At 35.5% G+C, this 17,615-nt stretch overlaps 1 long non-coding RNA gene across 1 annotated transcript; it reads left to right on the top strand.

Moving 5' to 3' along the window:
• The first annotated feature begins 10,499 nt into the window (after positions 1 to 10,499).
• Positions 10,500 to 17,364, top strand: LOC136822966 (uncharacterized). Its single transcript, XR_010848972.1, has 7 exons — positions 10,500 to 10,553; positions 12,894 to 13,041; positions 13,605 to 13,697; positions 15,152 to 15,346; positions 15,746 to 15,999; positions 16,647 to 16,775; positions 17,256 to 17,364. It is a non-coding gene; the product is annotated as an uncharacterized lncRNA (long non-coding RNA).
• Positions 17,365 to 17,615: the final 251 nt, after the last annotated feature.

Raw genomic sequence — 17,615 nt, 5'->3', positions numbered from 1 at the left:
TGTGCGCATGCGTAAAAAAACCACAATCGATTAATGCATCCGAGTAATATGGTCAAATCTCAAATCTCTCCTTCTAAATTTTACGAAATAATTTTCTCAAATAAGTTATTAAAGCACCTAATTAACTCTCCATTAATTTCTTGTATGATTCGAGTTCGCGGCCGCGTCATTTTCAGAAACACGCGACCGCGTCTTTTTTCAAAAATATGCGGCCGCGTCTTTTAATTAATCACACGGCCGCGTTTTTTAGACGTGTCCGCATATTTTAACACGCGGCCGCGTTTCTCGACAAAAACATCCGGCCGTGTTTTTATCTTTTAATATCCGGCCGCGTCTTTTCGCTGAATAACGCGGCCGCACATTTAACATGCGACCGCGTTATATAAGACGCGGCCGTGTTTTAGAAACCGCGGCCGCGATTAATAACGTGCGGTCGCGTGTTACAAAAGAAACACAACCGAAACTAAAAGTCCAATTCAGCCACGGTAAAAACGTGTAATTTCAAAAAAATCTGAAAGGTTTCCTATACTTTTTTTAATAAGAACCAGTAAAACTTTTCTGAGGCTCGGCTGTTCTTATTTTTTTGACAGTTTGAGCCTGAAATTTTTCTTATTATATTCTTATTGTTAGGCCGCATTTGAGGTATTTTAGACGTTATACCCAATTTTTACCACTTTTGCCCCTAAATTGCTTCAAATTTAGTATTTCAGGCTCAGCATTGTTCTTAAATTGTTCTTATTTTTTGGCGATTTTGAGCCTCGTTGTTCTTATAAAATTGTTCTTATAAAAAAAAGTGTACTCATTTTAGTTTTTTTACAATCACAATTTTTGAAACACCCGGTATCTATGCGCAAAGTACCTCTTTTCAGAGGTTAAAAATCTTAAATCAAATATTATGAATTTAAAGTGATTTTTGAAATTCATTTTTGTACGCTTGCTTCAGAGTAACAGTTAGTCGGACAAAATTTCATGTACCATGTGTGTGTGTCAATGACATGGAAAGATAACCGAGTCCCATTTGGACAAGTGTGCTTCCCAAGAACAGGCTCTCATCTCAGATAAATGCAATATTTGATTTAAAAATCTAAAATCAAGAATTGGTTTGAAACTTGATTTTTAATTGGTGAGGGATAATTGAAAATCAATTTTCTTCTGAAATTTGATTTGATTTTAAATCAAAAATCAAATGATACTTTCGGGTCACGGATTGAAATCCAAAAAGAAATCAAAAATCAAAAAGAAATCAAAAAAAAATCAAAAATCAAAAAGAAATCAAAAAGAAATCAAAAATCAAAAAGAAATCTCGTACACCTAATTTTTAGTGATTTACCCCTCGCCCCCTGCCACAACCCCACTGCTTGAATAGATTGAGTATCACATCAGCTGAAATTAATATCGACCTGTGAAGTATAGTTAAAGTCTGCATGTATGATGACTTATAGTCGCAGATACTGGGGTGAATAAATATTTCAGCGTGATGTCCTTATTGACGATAAAAGGTGATTTTAGTCCAGAAAACACCATTTTAGGCACATTTTGACCCAAATTTTGCCCAAAAAAATTATTTTTTAAACATCGGGTTTCATCAGATTTTAAATATTATCATTTTACATCAAAAACCAAAAATCTGAAAGAAAATATCAATCCAATCGCGAGAAATGCTCTTTTTCCCTAAAAGTGACATAAGGGAATTTCCCCAAATAAGAAAATCCAATTTTTACGACCAAAAACTTTTATTTATTTTTTTTAATTTCTAAAGAACTGCTTCGGCACTTTTTAGAGAACCTTGCCCTCCATCTTTATGCATAGAATCAGAAGAAACTAATGATGGAAATGGAATTAAGCATTGGCTACTTCCAAAATCGTCTCCTAAATTTTGGAGGGAAGTTGCTATTTCACTTAATGTAACTTCTTCATTTGGTTCAGTTCTTGTTCTAAGTAAGAAGCTAAGGTAGAAGCTTTCCTCGGTTGTGATGATGAATTTTCTGAAAATGTTCGTCTATGATGTCTTTCAATTAGAGATGTTGCGGTTGCATCTACATTAGAAGATAAAAATTCGAGATTATCTGAGGAGAACCTTCTGGTGCATAGTCGAGAGCTACTACTTTTTCTTCTGGCCCTTTCCAGGAAGTTCTTGATGAAGCGACAGCGATGAAGCCAAACTTCATCATCAGAATCAGATACGTGCATCGTTAGTGGTGGAGTATTGCCAGTGCCTTTTGGATTGTTACCTAAAATTTTAAAAGGTTTGAAAATGAAAAGGGAACCCTAAAATTAGCACTAGAGCAAGTCCATTAAAAACTCAATTACTCTTAAAATAAAAAACGGGCCCCCCCGCTTGTTGATTTTTCGATTTTTTTCCAACCCCCCCCCGGACCTTATAAGGACCCCCCCGTTTATTAATTTTTGAAAAAATTCCCAGCTACAAAAAGGAAAATTCCTTGTTTTACTCTAAAAAGCCTAAATTTAGTTTATTTTGACCCTTTTTAGGGTTTTTAAAGGTCCATTTTCCAACCCCCCGGTAATTAGGCCCCCCCCGTTTATTTAATTTGATAAATTTTTCCAACCCCCCCATTTATTCGAACCCCCCCCCCCGTTTATTTGGCACCTAAGAGTAAGTGAGGATCCCTTTTTAAGTTAATAATATTACAAGCCAAAGAAATAAAAATCGTTACGTTTTTCGTAGGAGAAGTTGGCCAAGTGCAAAACCAACCTGCTCAAACACGTTCAACTTCTTCTTTAAAAAGTGATTCAAAACACAAAAAGTAATACATAAAATATTAAAAAAAATTGGAACTATTATTTTTTCGTAGGATATTAAAAAATATCACCTGAATGAGAAAAAAAATCGAAAAAATTTAAAACGTTTTTTTTTCAAAGTTATAATTGGATGTCTGCTTTTAAAATTGAAGATCTTAAAGCTCGAAGGGGAAGCATCCGACTGTGCAAGGATATAACCTTTAAAGCAGTCATACTTCTTTCCTGCATGCTTGTTAAATAATCAAAATATCAAACTTGATAAAGACAGTCATAATTCCATTGGAGAGCTGCCATTGAAATTTTCTCATCTTCATCAGACCTGTTACATGTAATGCACCAAAACCAAACTTGTGTCTAAGTATATTCAAGGAGTACTTTAACCAAACTTAACTTCCATAATCTTGGAAACTACCAGGTTTCCCAGAAAAAAAGTCCCCCTCTTTGAAGTGAATTTTCTCGAGTTCTATAAACTGTTAAAGAATCAATCCTTTTGCATAAATTTTGAGGGGTCGTTTGTCAAATTTGGTAACCTAAATCAAAAGTTATCGTAAAGGTGAGTTGCTCCCAGATTTCTTGTTCCGTGTACCTCCACAAAAAGAAATCACACACTGTAAGATCAGGCGAACTAAGGGGCCACCCAACATCTCCTTGCTCCTATCAGGGAATATAAACAAAACAAATTTTAAGAGCCATCAGAGCTTCCACAAAACAGCTTAGTACTCCCAATGAACAGGTATCCCCTTAGAATTGCAAAATTTTAGTCCCTAACCCCTAACCTGGTCTGGGTGTCCTTCATGATCTTTTTGCTAGGGGTGATGACACCATGTAATAGCCTTAGGGTGAAGGAAGCAAATATTTTCCGACAAATTATATCGCTAAATTCCAAAAATGATGTCATAACTGGGGATAACCCGGTTTTTTCCATAGGGTCCTCCAGGGTTCAGGTACCCCCAAAAAATTTAGGTACCCCCAATCATTTTGGTACCCCAAAAATTTTTGTGTCTGATATATGTTTTTGTATATCAGGGTTTAGATGCAATTGGTTTGTTTTGGTCCTAATCCGGACTCTTGATTTAGCCTCACTTTCATGCCCCTTATAAGGCCACAGATTTTCCACATGGGCCTTTTTCAGTTCTTCAGTTCTTCAGTGCAGACTGCTGTTTTTTGCTCCGCCTCCCTCCCCAGCATCTTGGTGGAAGCTTTCCTAGGTTCAATTTTATTTAATTTTATTTCATTTAATGCTTAGGTCACCGAATATTTTGATATTTTTCTTAGATTTTCTTTATGTGAACCGTTTCCTTTACGGTCTATACTATGTATTTGCCATTTGCTGGCCCATTGATTTTATATATATATACCTACTAGTATATGTTTGTATTGTGTCATTATTTACTATATTGTGCTCCTATAATCATTTGTTTTATTTTCCTAGTTTATATTCCTGTACATATTTTGTCTGTGCCGTTTTCACAGTGTTTATTCTGTCAAGAACTGAAAATACCATGTAGACATATCTGTGTGCTTTCTGCCTATCCTTGCCTAGTAGCCTTTTGTGTTTAAAGAATCATAAAGTAGCCCCCAACTTTGAGTTACCCATTTTTATTGTTAAAAATGCAAAGGATTTTCTGCTCTTTTGTCATTCCTGGGAAAATATTGACTTCCATGGTGAACATTACTTCTTTTTTCAACAAATTCAAGGGTTTCAAGGGTCATTATTTTGACTAATTTTCCAGGGTTTCAAGGGTTTTTTACCACAAATTTTCAAGGGTTTCTAGGGTTTTTAATCAATCTTTGCTAGTTTTCAAAGGATTTCAATGGAATCTGTCGACAATAGGAGAAAGGTTGAATTATTTTCAACTCTCAAGACTGAATTTTCAATACCCTTAAAATGCACAAAATACCCCTAAGAAGTTTTCTTTAACAAAATCGTAAAAACCATGAAATCTTTCGGACAAATTATTCTTTTCAATCCCTTTGATTTTGAACAGAACCTCAATAACATTCTTTAACAAATACTTTCTTTATAGTTGTGGTGAAGGAGGGCCCAACTATAGTTGGGGTCGACAGAGAAAATATTTGATTTTCAGTGCTTTAGATTGGGCTGATATTTGATAATTTTACAACCACCTATTTTATCACCCAGACCTGCCGATCTCATAATTCAAGTGGCACTTTAATGGGTTAAGAATGATCGTTAAATATCCGGCTAATGACCAGTGTAAGATGTCACGAGTGACGTCATGTTTATGGAGTCATCATATATTACCATTGTATTACAAAGATATATATAATACATATATTACAATTCATCACATGAAGCTTTGACTGCTTTACTACCATTAATACACCATATTACCATTATATTACAAGGGACTGTAATAGTTATATTATAATTGAACATATGAAACTTTGACCGGGTCAAAACCTATAATACAACATATTATATTTTTTTAAGATCAAGGAGGCTCCAAAAAAACAAAAACAAGCAACTAAAGAGTTACGCCTTAAATGACTGAAACTTAAGCAGTGAGAACGGGGTAAAAAACCAAAAATATTAAGAAGTATCAAAGTACCATCATGTAAATGAGGCGAAAATAGAACAAACAAATAAAAATAAAATGTGACAGTTCTAGAGTATATTCACGCTAGTCTTGCTTTCTCAGTTACGTAAGTCCAGCTTTCTATTTTTGAAAATAGTGATTTACCGCTCTTTTTTAAGTCGCAATAATTTTTTTCAGTAACTGATTTCTATATAGTTTTTTCTTAGACTTGACCATAAAAGATTGAAATTTAATAAAATTGAAACATTTAATAATTTGTGGAAATATTACAAGGTAAAAAATTTACCAAATTTGTGAAAATTACTTGATTTTTCGATATATTGCTCCCTCCGTGCATCTAATTTTTTTCCAATTGACTATCTTCATGCTCCAGACAATCAAGATCGATAGTCGAAACTACACAATCTTCTATGACACTTTATTAGTCGTTTTGAAGCAGTCAGACATCTGGGATCATGCCATCAAGCATTCATCCAATCAAATCGAAATGAATGGTGTTGGTGGTTCAAAAAATCTCACACGACGTGGCATCTACAAGATATCCATTCCACTCCAGACATGGGTCAAATGCTGTGATGATTGGACCTTGCATGGATCGCATCACTGAGACCTTCCCTCAATTTCCACTCCAAGGAAAAGTTTACGATGACATCAAAGATTGGTACATCAAGGAAGGTAACAATGTTCAATTTCTTCCCAACGTTCCTATATCAATTGGAGGTGACGTAGATTTCATGGTTGGAATGAAGTATAATCGCTACTTCCCTGAACCTGTATTTCAACTACCATCTGACTCACCACATACGGGCCCCACTTTGTCAACTCAGATGGCTCATTTAGCATCATTGGAGGACCTCATAAGGTCTTCAACAGAATCAGATCAGCTCATCTTTCAACACATTACGTCTTAAATCAACTCCATCTATACAACAATGGTTATGACCTTGATCCCGACGTTCGGATGCTTGAATATCTTTCAAACGTTGGTGATGTTATCGACAATCAAGCTGACTATCTTAAAGATCTACCCCCGTCATCAATGAAGCTGAACGTGCCGGAAGTGAGTGGTCCGTCAGATGTGTCAATTGCAGAGGCTGCAAGAAATGCCACAATCTTCCAAACGAAATCATGAAAAATGCAAACTTTGTTTGCTTTCAAAATGTCATTGACGGTAGGTGATTTCATTGAAGAACTAAGGCGAGATACATCAAATGAAATATCTGGACGGGTTTGTGTTGCAATCCAATTTAGTTTACCGACCAATTTACAGTATTCGTTGGCTTCAGACACGGTACAAGGTGAATCCTTCAAGGTTTGACGATTCCTCTCCATCACGATCGGTTCAGTTTTCTCAATATAGTCTAGCTGGTCAAGAGTGATACTGCCATCACTGTTTTGCTGCATATTGGCACCGACATACTTGAAGGATTTTGAAGCTGTGTGACTAACTTCAAAACGATTACAGATACTATCAATAATTTGTTTGAACTCAGGTGTACCCGCCCAAAGAAAATCGTCTACATGGGCAAATATCACACCAGAAAGTTTATCATTTGAGTCTCTCCAGTAAAAGATTCCATAATCGATGGACGATCGCTTACATCCGAGACGTTCCAATTCATCCCAAATTGCAAAATACCACATACGGGCTGCATCGTTTAGCCCGTAAACACATTTTTCTAGCTTCCACAGTTTATTCCCTTTGGTTTTGATTGGAGGGACAATATAAACATCACGTTCGATAGGTTTACCTTGTAAGAACGCAGCTTTAATGTCTAGTGTTTGTAGCGTCCAGTTCTTACTAGCCACGATGGTAAGAATTAAGCGATTGCTTTCTTTGCTACCAGTTGGCGAGTCAGCAGGGATTGAAGATTCCTCTTGAAAACCTTTCACAACAAACCTTGCTTTAGGGAATGTTTCACCATTAACAGTTTTACGAGTGCAAACCCATCTGCCTGACAATGTTTCTTGGCCGACATCATCAACTTCAGTGTATGCTCCATACTTTTTCCACTTTTCAAGTTCTTGTAATTTAGCGTCTCTGAATTCATCAGGAACGGAAAAGGCTACGGAAACACAAATCTCATCTTTGGAAGGATCGATATTGCTAGATAGTTTCCACTCGTCCACCAAACTCCAATCGATCGAATAAGTTGATTCGTCACTTCTGACATTCAACCAGTTTTGATGGACTCCTCCTTTCTTTCCAGCCGGTCCTAGAACTTTAACGGTTTTCCATTGACTGGTTTCTGGACATTTGTATGACACGGTCTGGTTTCGTTTTGGCAACATAATTTGGTCAATGATAACTGGAGCAGTTTTGTGTCCGTCAGCATCTTGAACCACGTCCTCAGTTGGCTTTTCGGCAGTATTTTCAATACTTTCATCAGGGATTGGAGCTTCGGGATCAGTTTGGGTCTCAATGTTTTTTATTTCAATTTTTTCATGTTTCTCAGAAGTCTTTGGTTCTGTTGTATACTGCAGTCTACATGGATGTACTCGACGAACAACACTTCCATGTCTTAGCATAACAACCTTTAAAATCATAACCACACTCATAAAAAAATTACGTTTGCGTCTTTTTTTACCGTTTTTTGCCCAGACGATATAGCAAACATAATCATTATAAGCAGACTGTGCCTTTAATTTGCTGTAAAAAGTTTCTGCGTCGGTAGAAATTTCTCCAAAGTTCAACAACGATAGAACACACCTATTTATACAAAGTTAACCAGCGCATTTTTCATCTTTCTCCTTCTTCATCCTCAATGAAGCACTCAAAGTCAAATAGAATTAAGCACATAACATATTCTTATAATTGTGAAATGCCGTTTGCGCATTTGCTACGGTGGAGTGCATGACGTAACTCGCGCGGCAACAAACTCGCCTTCTGTTGGCTGGTCATATTGGCGTTTTGTGGCGTTAACACTCTCAAAGCAGTGGGCGCTTTATCATTCTGCAACTCTGTCCACCATTTTAAATGAGTTAACAATAGATCCAAAAGGGCGCCCTTATCAAGGAAGATCATTTGCTTTGGTCTCCGGCTTTGGGAAGTAGTAATGTTTTCGATTGTTTTCGATGGAAAATGGTAAGAAACTTAAAGGAATAGTGTATTGCTACGCAAATCAAAATATTATGGTCACGTGTCTTGAATTTGATTGGTCGAGCGCGATAAAAGTTTACAATTTGATTGGTCGAACGGGATTTTCACTTTCGTTTTCGTAATCTAAACAAACCGAAAAATACTTTGCGACATAAAAAAGTTGGGAGCGGGGAATGAAAAATCTTTCGTGTAATTTCTTCTGTCTTCTATCATACTTATATGAAGGAAATTTTCTGTTTTGCTATGCCAAAATTGAGTCTGCTAAATGACGCGCCTTACGCGCCCACGCGCCCTCGTATTTTTAACGCGCCTTCGTACCTTACGCGCCTTACGCGCCCTAAAATGTTACGCGCCCACGCGCCTACGCGCCCTGGTAATTTGACGCGCCTTAAAAATTTGACGCGCCCTGATAATTTGACGCGCCCTAAAAATTTGACGCACCTTAAAATATCGACGCGCCCTAAAAATTTGACGCGCCCAGATAATTTGACGCGCCCTAAAATATCGACGCGCCCTAAAATATCGACGCGCCCTAAAAAATCGACCCGCCCTGATAATTTGACACTACCTAAGTAACTGACAGTAACGAGAACAATTACTTCGACTTCATTGATTTATCCTCCATATTCAAACGTCGGGTGAGAGTCTTGTTACGCATAAAAAAAGCTTCGAGGCCACGTGAATCATTTTTCATCAAATAGAATCATATACAAGTTGCAGTTTAATTGATAAACTTTGTTTCAAGTGGCCCACCCCATCTTTGAAACAAGATTAACGAAACAATTTTTAACGGTCTTTCCAAAATTTTTCGAGTTTGATGAATTACGGACAATCTGCCTGGTTAGATTCATCACTGCTAAATTGATACACTTCGTTAAAGCCCAAAAATAGTTATGTTTAAGGGGTAGGAGTACATGCAGTTAAAAAAAAAACGAAAAAGATGCCTTCCGCCGACCCTTTAGCAACAAAACACTTTTCTTTTGTTACTTTTTTAATGAACTTAAAAAATATTTAGTTAAATTCTAACTCGTCATGCCTGTTTTTGTGAAAAATTTATTTCGTGTAAAAAGCTTATTACATATATACCAGTAGATATATTTTGTAGTGTTTTTGTTTATCGTATTTTATCTAGAAGTTTTTATAGTTTTACAGTTTTTTAAAAAGTTTTCACTGTATTTTTAATACTTCACTTTTGCCTTATGGTAAAAAATCTTTTGATTGATCTGAAAATCAGAGTTTTCTCCATGTCTCATAAAGAATGTTGTTCTTATCCCAGTGTCGTTCTATGAGCGATTGAGGATACAAACCTTTTTCCCGAGTACTTTATTACCAAGCCATAGTTTGTGTTTTCAGTACATGATTTTTTTTACGTCACTGCAGTAATCAAATTATTATTTTAAATCACTCTTTTCCAAATTGAGATGTACATTAAAAAAAAAACAGTAACAATGGAAAACGTTTCAAAAATTACCAAGTCAAAGATGATTATACAAAAAGTTGGGTTTTCTGTGAAGGGACAAATTTGTGCATTTTGTGAGATAACGTGTAGCATGCAAAAATTCTATGGAATAGACTAATAAAGTGTACATAAAGTGTACAGCCGATAAATGGAACGGGTCGACTTTAGGCTATCTCTTAAGAAATGATCATTTTGCTAACGCCGACATTCTTTTATATACCAATCCTGTATGATTAGACCGGTCCCATTATTTCGTCCGTCAAAACCGTCGAAAGCTTAAGGCACATCAAAACCCTAGGGCGTGTCGAAATCTTAGGGCGCGAAATTTTCAAGGTGCGTCGAAATTCTAGGGCGCGTCGAAATCATAGAGCGCGTCAAATTTTGAAGGCGCGTCGAAATCATAGGGCGCGTCAAATTTTGAAGGCGCGTCGAAATTCTAGGGCGCGTCAAAGTTTGAAGGCGCGTCGAAATTCTAGGGCGCGTCAAATTTTGAAGGCGCGTCGAAATCATAGGGCACGTGGGCGCGTAAGGCGCGTAAGGCGCGAAGGCGCGTTAGAAATATGAGGGCGCGTGGGCGCGTAAGGCGCGTCATTTAGCAGACTCGCCAAAATTGATTCACAAATGTAAATACTACGCAAGAGTTTTTCTATACACAAAGAGATTGTGAGATCAGGTGAGATGAGAAGATATAAACAGTTCTTTTTTGTTTTCCTGTGTTCTTTGTGTTTCATCAAGAGCAGATGAACAAAATAACAAATAGTAAATAAAGCATAAAACATTTTTTGAAAAAAATAACATCACATTACAAAATTCCTGTATATACATTTGGATTTTGAAAACTATAAAGTATTTACAAATTCTTAATGGCTTCACTTTTATCAAGAGTGATGCAAAAGTATTTGAATAATATGACCTCCTCTTTGAAATTGCCTTCCAAAATATTTCTTTCCATTCAAAAAAAAATTCTCAATTAAAGCATCCTCAGAATTTTTCACACAGTAGCACTTCATAGGGAAAACTGTTGGTGAAAAAATACTTCCTTTTTTTAGCAGAAAATGTTTTTAATATCGTAAAATTTTATCATTGAGTATTATGTATTTATCGTTACTTCATACAACATCCGTCACAATATTCCACATTCACTCAAGTTAACAACGTAAAAAAAATGTAAACAGTTCTTCTTACAGCAGCATATCCATACCACTGTAAAAAAAATGCAGCTATGTCCATCCATCACGAAACAAACTGGTACATGAAAAATACGTTCAACTGTACTCAAATCATAGCATGTACGAGGACTTTCAAAAAGGGTGCATAGATATTTAGCTTCAGAGTCGAACCATGCCAGAAGCACAAGAAGACAAAGTCCCTTGATCGATGGTTTGATCTTAATTTTCAATGATAGTCACAGGATTTTAAATTTAATCAAATCAATGTGTCTTATACTGCTACTTCCTCAACATTATTTCATAAAATTCCAAATCAGTACAATATGATGCTCAGAACCAGACAGAGTCTTTTATGGCGCGCGAAAGCGCTATAAAATACTATCGTTTTTATAATACTATCTTTTCAAAAATAATACTATCTTTTCTAATATAATACTATCTTTTCTAATAAATAATACTATCTTCTTCTGATAAATAATACTATCTTTTCAAATATATAATACTCGTAAAAGTCGAGTTAATAAGTTTGAGTTGAAAAACTCGAGTTCGAGTTATAAGCTGCATGTATTTTGTGACGTCACAAATATACCATTTTAACGTCATCTTACAATTTCCCATCTCGAAAATGTAAGTTAAAGACAAATTGACGGGTTAAAAAGGAGGTCTGACTGCCGTGTCAAAAATGTGATGATGTTGCAAAACGTTTACAGTTTTTTATATCATTAAACAAAAGAATAACAAAGAATTCACGCGTAATAAAACGCGCGCAACGTCAGTTGATTCTCAGGGCGATTTTGAAAATTGGACCATCTAGATGATCTAAAAACGCATCAAAATAGCTTAATAGTTGTGATATAGGAAGAAAAAAATATTATTAAATTCGGTTTTTCCAGAAAACAACTTTTGAAAGAATTATTGGGGGAGCATTGCCCCCCCCTTGCCCCCCGGTTGCTACGGCACTGCTCTCAACTTAGGCTGCACGCATCCCCAGAATTTATTTTGTTATAGGGGATGCGTATCGTGTATGAAATTCTCGTCCGAGAGTTACCTCAAATTTGGGGTAACCGAAAGTTGCATAAATTTACATAATTTTGTTACATCCAATCACAGAAAGAGAAAAATGACGTCATTGTGTTATTGCTTTCATAATTAGAAATTTTCATTCATTAAACAAAGAAAAAGGAAAGTCGTTGTACAGCTGTGACACATAATCAAAAAAGAGAAAAGAAAAGACGGGGGTAAGCTGGGACAGGAATATCTTAGACGATACGCATCCCCTATATCAAATCATATCAGAGGGGATGCGTGCAGCCTATTAAGGCGGTAGGGCGGCTTTTCTTTCGTCGTCGTGATTTTACCGATTTACTTAACCTCATAATGATAGTTCAATAATAATATGACCTATTTCAGTTAATATTAACACTGCTCAGCCACAAAATGATCAATGAAGATCTCGTAAAGATTGCAGTTTTTCTCAATAAAAATTTTCCAGTCGCCATTTTCTTCTAGCTCGTTTTTTGAGCAAGACTAGAATCTCGTTCGGTTTTCTCGCGCCCTTGACGGGAAATACTCACTCGGGTAGTTTTACTTTTTGCGGGAAAAACATGAGCGAGTTTCTTTGCTGTCGAGTTCAACTGTAGCCAATACACTATTCCTTTAAGTTTACAATTAGTGTCATTTAGTTTTTGCTGGCTGATAGAATGGCAGGATCCTGGATGGCTTCCCTAACTGGAATTGCTTTCCTCATATTTTTTTGCAAAACTTTTCAAATTTGAACCCTGTCCTGCTTCATCATCATGGATTGCTTGAATATTTTGGAGTAAACCGCTCATTTTGCTTTACAGGTCAACATTTCCCAAAGAGACCTCACCACCACCTCATAATAGAAGCGAATTTTGACGGTGAAATCCTTAATACTGATTCTGTCAAACATTCGGACAGCCCAAAGTTCAATACAAACATAAGCTTCAGCGAACCCCAATCAAGATACAGGTTTGCTTTTTCAAACAACTAGAATTTTTTCTTAAATACTGTTTTTATCATTGTTTTATTGCTTCAAGCCTGAAAACACACTTTTGGGAGATTAGTATTCAGTATTGATACTTTATTGTCTATAATAAAGTTTTTGTTAAAAAGGTGTTAGCGTTTTTATTTTTGCGATAACTTTCCAAGCATTTGTCGTATGTTAAATAGGTTGGTATCGTTGGAAAGATATTTAAAAGTGCTTATAGTTTCAAGTAATTTCTTTTTTCAAAATTCCTTCAAGCAGGGGGAATAATAAGAGATTATCTTTTCTACACAAAGAGTGTTTTGCTGTGTATGAGCATGGGTGCAGTTTGTCCTTGCATAATGTGAATAATATTTGCGTCAGAATCTTTTCAGAGGGTCCTATGTATCAAAGCCTGTCTAATAACGAAAAAGCATTTATACATCTTTTACATATGAGAGCTGATATGCTTTAAAGAATTTGAATTCAAATTTTCTATTTTTCTTGAGATCTGTTTGAGTGAGGCTATACAAATCAGAACCTATTCACTTTTATCATTCTACCAAAGGTGTATGCAATAGAAGCCACCAATCTCCGTAAAGAAATAGTTGGTTATTGCATCTTGGACCTTCGTACAGCACAAACTGCTGATATAAACAAAGTAAGTATATTAGTAGTAATGATCATGTTCAAAAATAGTGTGACATTTAGGGAACTCAAAAATTGAGTATTTCTTGAATAACTTGGGAAATATTTCAAATAAAACGTTGAAATTTTATATGATGATCGGTATTTACACAAAGAACATATTTTGATGAAAAAAATGGTAAAATGAGTAAAATGTGTGGCTCCAGGTCCAAGTATGTCCAAATATGTGTTTTGTCAGCCACCTCAAAGGAGGAAATGGTTTGTTTGAAAATGACACTTGAATCGGTAACTAGAGGTATCATATTATCTCAAAACAGATAAAGGAGCAACATTTTGAAACTGGTTGGTTTCAAAAAGCCACCAGTGTTGTCAGCCACATAAACGACTCATAGCTTATCTTGAAATATCTTGTAACCTAGTGAGCCACTTAATTTCGCTCCAAAACAATTGGAAAGGTTAATCGTTCTACTTATGCTTGGTGAAAAAATAAACTGTTAGCCACCAAAAATACTCATTTTATTAACAAAATTGTCAGCCACTTTGAAAATGTCACAAAACAGGCCTTTATTTTTGAACACGATCTAATAGTAATATGTAGTAGTATAATTTGATGATTCAAAAGTCCTTTTCTTACTTGAAAGTCAGGTTGATAATTTTTTAAATGAGGTCTGAATCACTATGAAAAAATATTGAGTCTGCAAAAAAACATTGCAATTTTGAAACTCAAAGCAGGAACTTAAAATCATTGCTTGCTCACTGTTAAGAATCACTGATCTCCAACTTCTTGACTGGATCGGGCTTCCTATACAAAGAAGTGAGTCCAACTAAAGAGCTGACCAGTCCGCCATCAAAATAGAATACAACTATTTTGATTGTCAACAGCAAGTTTCGAATGTTTTGAAATTCGATCGCTCGAAAATCTAGTGTAAAACAGAAAACGACATGGCTGACTGCTATAGTCGACCTTTTTACTGAACACACTTTCACGGGAGATCTGTAAGCAGTTTAGCCTATCTAGTGTGTAAAGGAATGTGATATCTGTGGTAAGAATGTATATCAAATTCTTCTTTATTAGAAATCAAACTGGTTCAATTTATTGAACTCAAAGTACAGCAACTTAAAATCATATCTGGACTCCAACACTACGAATTCTTGGTAGTACTGAATGACACGAAAATAACATTTTTGTAAAATTGTTTTTGATAAGTATCAAAGTAATTACTGTAACATACAAATATGTCAAAATACTTCAAAATATTCTTAATTTCAACATTGACAGAATATATTTGTTTTATATTTCCTAAGAAATTGGATGTTTTCGAGTTCATAAAGTTAGAAAAAAAATGCTTTAACTTGTTATTGATATTTTGGTCATGGAAGTCTTCTGATGTTCTTATATAATTTATTCTTATAAAAAACGTGTCCTGATTGATTCAGAATAAACGTATCCTTTTTTTTCCTTTTTAGCTTATACCATCGACGTCGGCCATTAGTTCTGAGAATGGATTCTATTTCTATTATTCACTTCTTGATAATGACGTCACTAACGAAACGTTCTATGAGTTGATGACACCTTCTATTCCTACAGAGAGAGCGAGTGTTCGTATTTTCACAACTTTTCGAAAATTTGATGTTTATCTTAAACGAAAACAAACACTAAAGGTAAGTAGAGAAATATTCAATCACTTCTTCCATACATTAACAAGCTCTACGGGAGTACATAACAGAGCACTTTTGATTGTGCAGAGAATCACTTTGTAAATAATTTAAAAATGCTTGTTTTACTATTGTTCGTCATAAAGTTTAAGCGTGGAATTGATTTATAACATTGGTCCATAAGTTGACATAATTGAATATGGTATATATTCCTCATATATTATGGTCAAAAAATTTCTAACATTCAGGTTTAATATTGTTGGTCCATATTTCTAAATTCCACGAAACAAGAATATTCTCATGATTTAAAAATCACCTATAGAATTGGTGTTTTTGGGGCAAAATAAGCAATATTGTAAACAAAAATTCCTCTCTTTTTGGTAATAAGTTTTTGCTTATTTTCAGGTTTTTTTTTGTTGCGGAGACGATACGTTAGGAGAGGCACGGATCCCTCTTGATAAATTAAGTGACACAAATAATAACAATCTCTTACCCTCCATGACAAACGGCATGTTCCCATTGCGCAGTTCAAAGCTAATGATCATCGGTCATTGGCGTGCGTGGGCGTCAGTGTGGTCCTGAGGCGTGAAGATCAACCGGCACCCGTTGTTGCGACGGACCCAGGGTTGAGCCCGGTTGAAAAGTTGGCTGATAAAAAGGTTAGAAAGTTATTCATTACGAATCTGTCTAGCGTAATACTAGACGTCGTTGCGTTGCGAACGTATGGTAAGAGCGTTGCTTGCGTATAAAAACCTCTCTTATACAAAGGTGGGCTATACAGTGTTCCACAAAAAATATGGACAAATTTCTTTATGGAGCAATCAAAATCGTCATAAATTAGAAATCACTATTTAATTTATGGGTTGATGAAATAAAATTGTATTTACAGTAGGGAATATTGTGTAATTAACCGAATCAGTAAAGAAATTGTTTACGAACTAAAAGTTACATCATGTGTCATGTAGTAGGGCTTAGCTTCCAAGTATGATGTAAAAACCGCAACCCCTATATTTTTTAGACCTACCCCGGTGGAGGTCCTTTATAACCTGTGTCCTTCCGTCCGTCCTTCTGATGCAAGTTTTACTTAGCAAGTTTTCTTTGAGATTGTAATCAACATTTTGTTGATATATCAACAAGTATATACTCAATATTTTCATTTGATAAAAAGGCCAATCTCAAAAGCAGAACAGAATTGCAAGATTTCAAATCTTCCAAGACACTTATTTTGAAATTAAACCTTTAGTCATGTAGACGACGATATCTAGTAAACTGAATTCAAGATCTGAATGTTTTATTTCGTTTTTAGACCGTATCATCAGACACCATTACGCCCACTGCCTCTCCACGTTTGGTGCACTCCCCGCCACCACCATCTACACCCAAACAGCGGACGCCAAAGAAAAATCAAAATGAAAATTCCAGAGTAAAAACAAAGGTATTCAAATTGTTATTGTTTATCACAGGTTATCATACTTTAATAAGATGAATTTTCAAGAATAGTCTCTTTTCGAATTTCAGGAATTTTTGACTGAAACGCTTTATTTTTTAAGAATGGTGTTTTTCCAATTCATCATGAATATTCTTAATTTTTTGGGGAAAATGCTCCTGAAATATTCTTACGGTATTCTTAGGCTTGGATCCAGACCCAGCCAAATTCTAGCATGTAATACATATCTGAAGAAGAAATTTTGCATTTTTGTTGACTCTTTTAGCATCGCTGGATAATAACTGGTAATTTCATGGTAAAATGCTCTAAAAATGGCATTCTTAGGTTTTTTTGCCAAATTCCACGATGGTGATATTCTTACCATATTCTTAACTTTTTGGCCAATTTCATCATAAATATTCTTATGTCTTATGAAGTATATTCTTATAATAAAAGAAAAAGCGTGTAAATGTATTAATTCCACTCTAGCAATCACCAGAGAAGTCGAAGAATAGAAAGGAGAAGAAAGAGCATCATTTTGTTTTGTTGATTTGAGAAGTATTGGGCATATGGACATCCCTCAACCAGTACACTGTTTTTGCCGGTGAGTTCCACGTTGATTAGTACCAACATTCTTTTTTTCTTTGTCTTTTCTTTAAAATATCGAGTTAAAGCCTCAAAATCATGTTCTCTCAGGTCCCGAATAAACGGTTATTAATTTTCGGACCCCCCCTCTTTTATTAGATTTTGAAAGATTTTATTTGGGACCTTGGAGTATCGGTCATATCTCTCCATATAGTCATCCAAATATTTCATATTTGCAAAAGTATCCCATATCCCATTCTCTCA

This window comes from Clytia hemisphaerica, unplaced genomic scaffold (genome assembly GCF_902728285.1).
Source record: "Clytia hemisphaerica strain Z4C2 unplaced genomic scaffold, Clytia hemisphaerica genome assembly, whole genome shotgun sequence".
Taxonomy (NCBI): Eukaryota; Metazoa; Cnidaria; class Hydrozoa; order Leptothecata; family Clytiidae; genus Clytia; species Clytia hemisphaerica.
The sequence above is the reverse complement of the archived record's forward strand: the minus strand, read 5'-3'. Positions and strand labels throughout refer to the sequence as shown.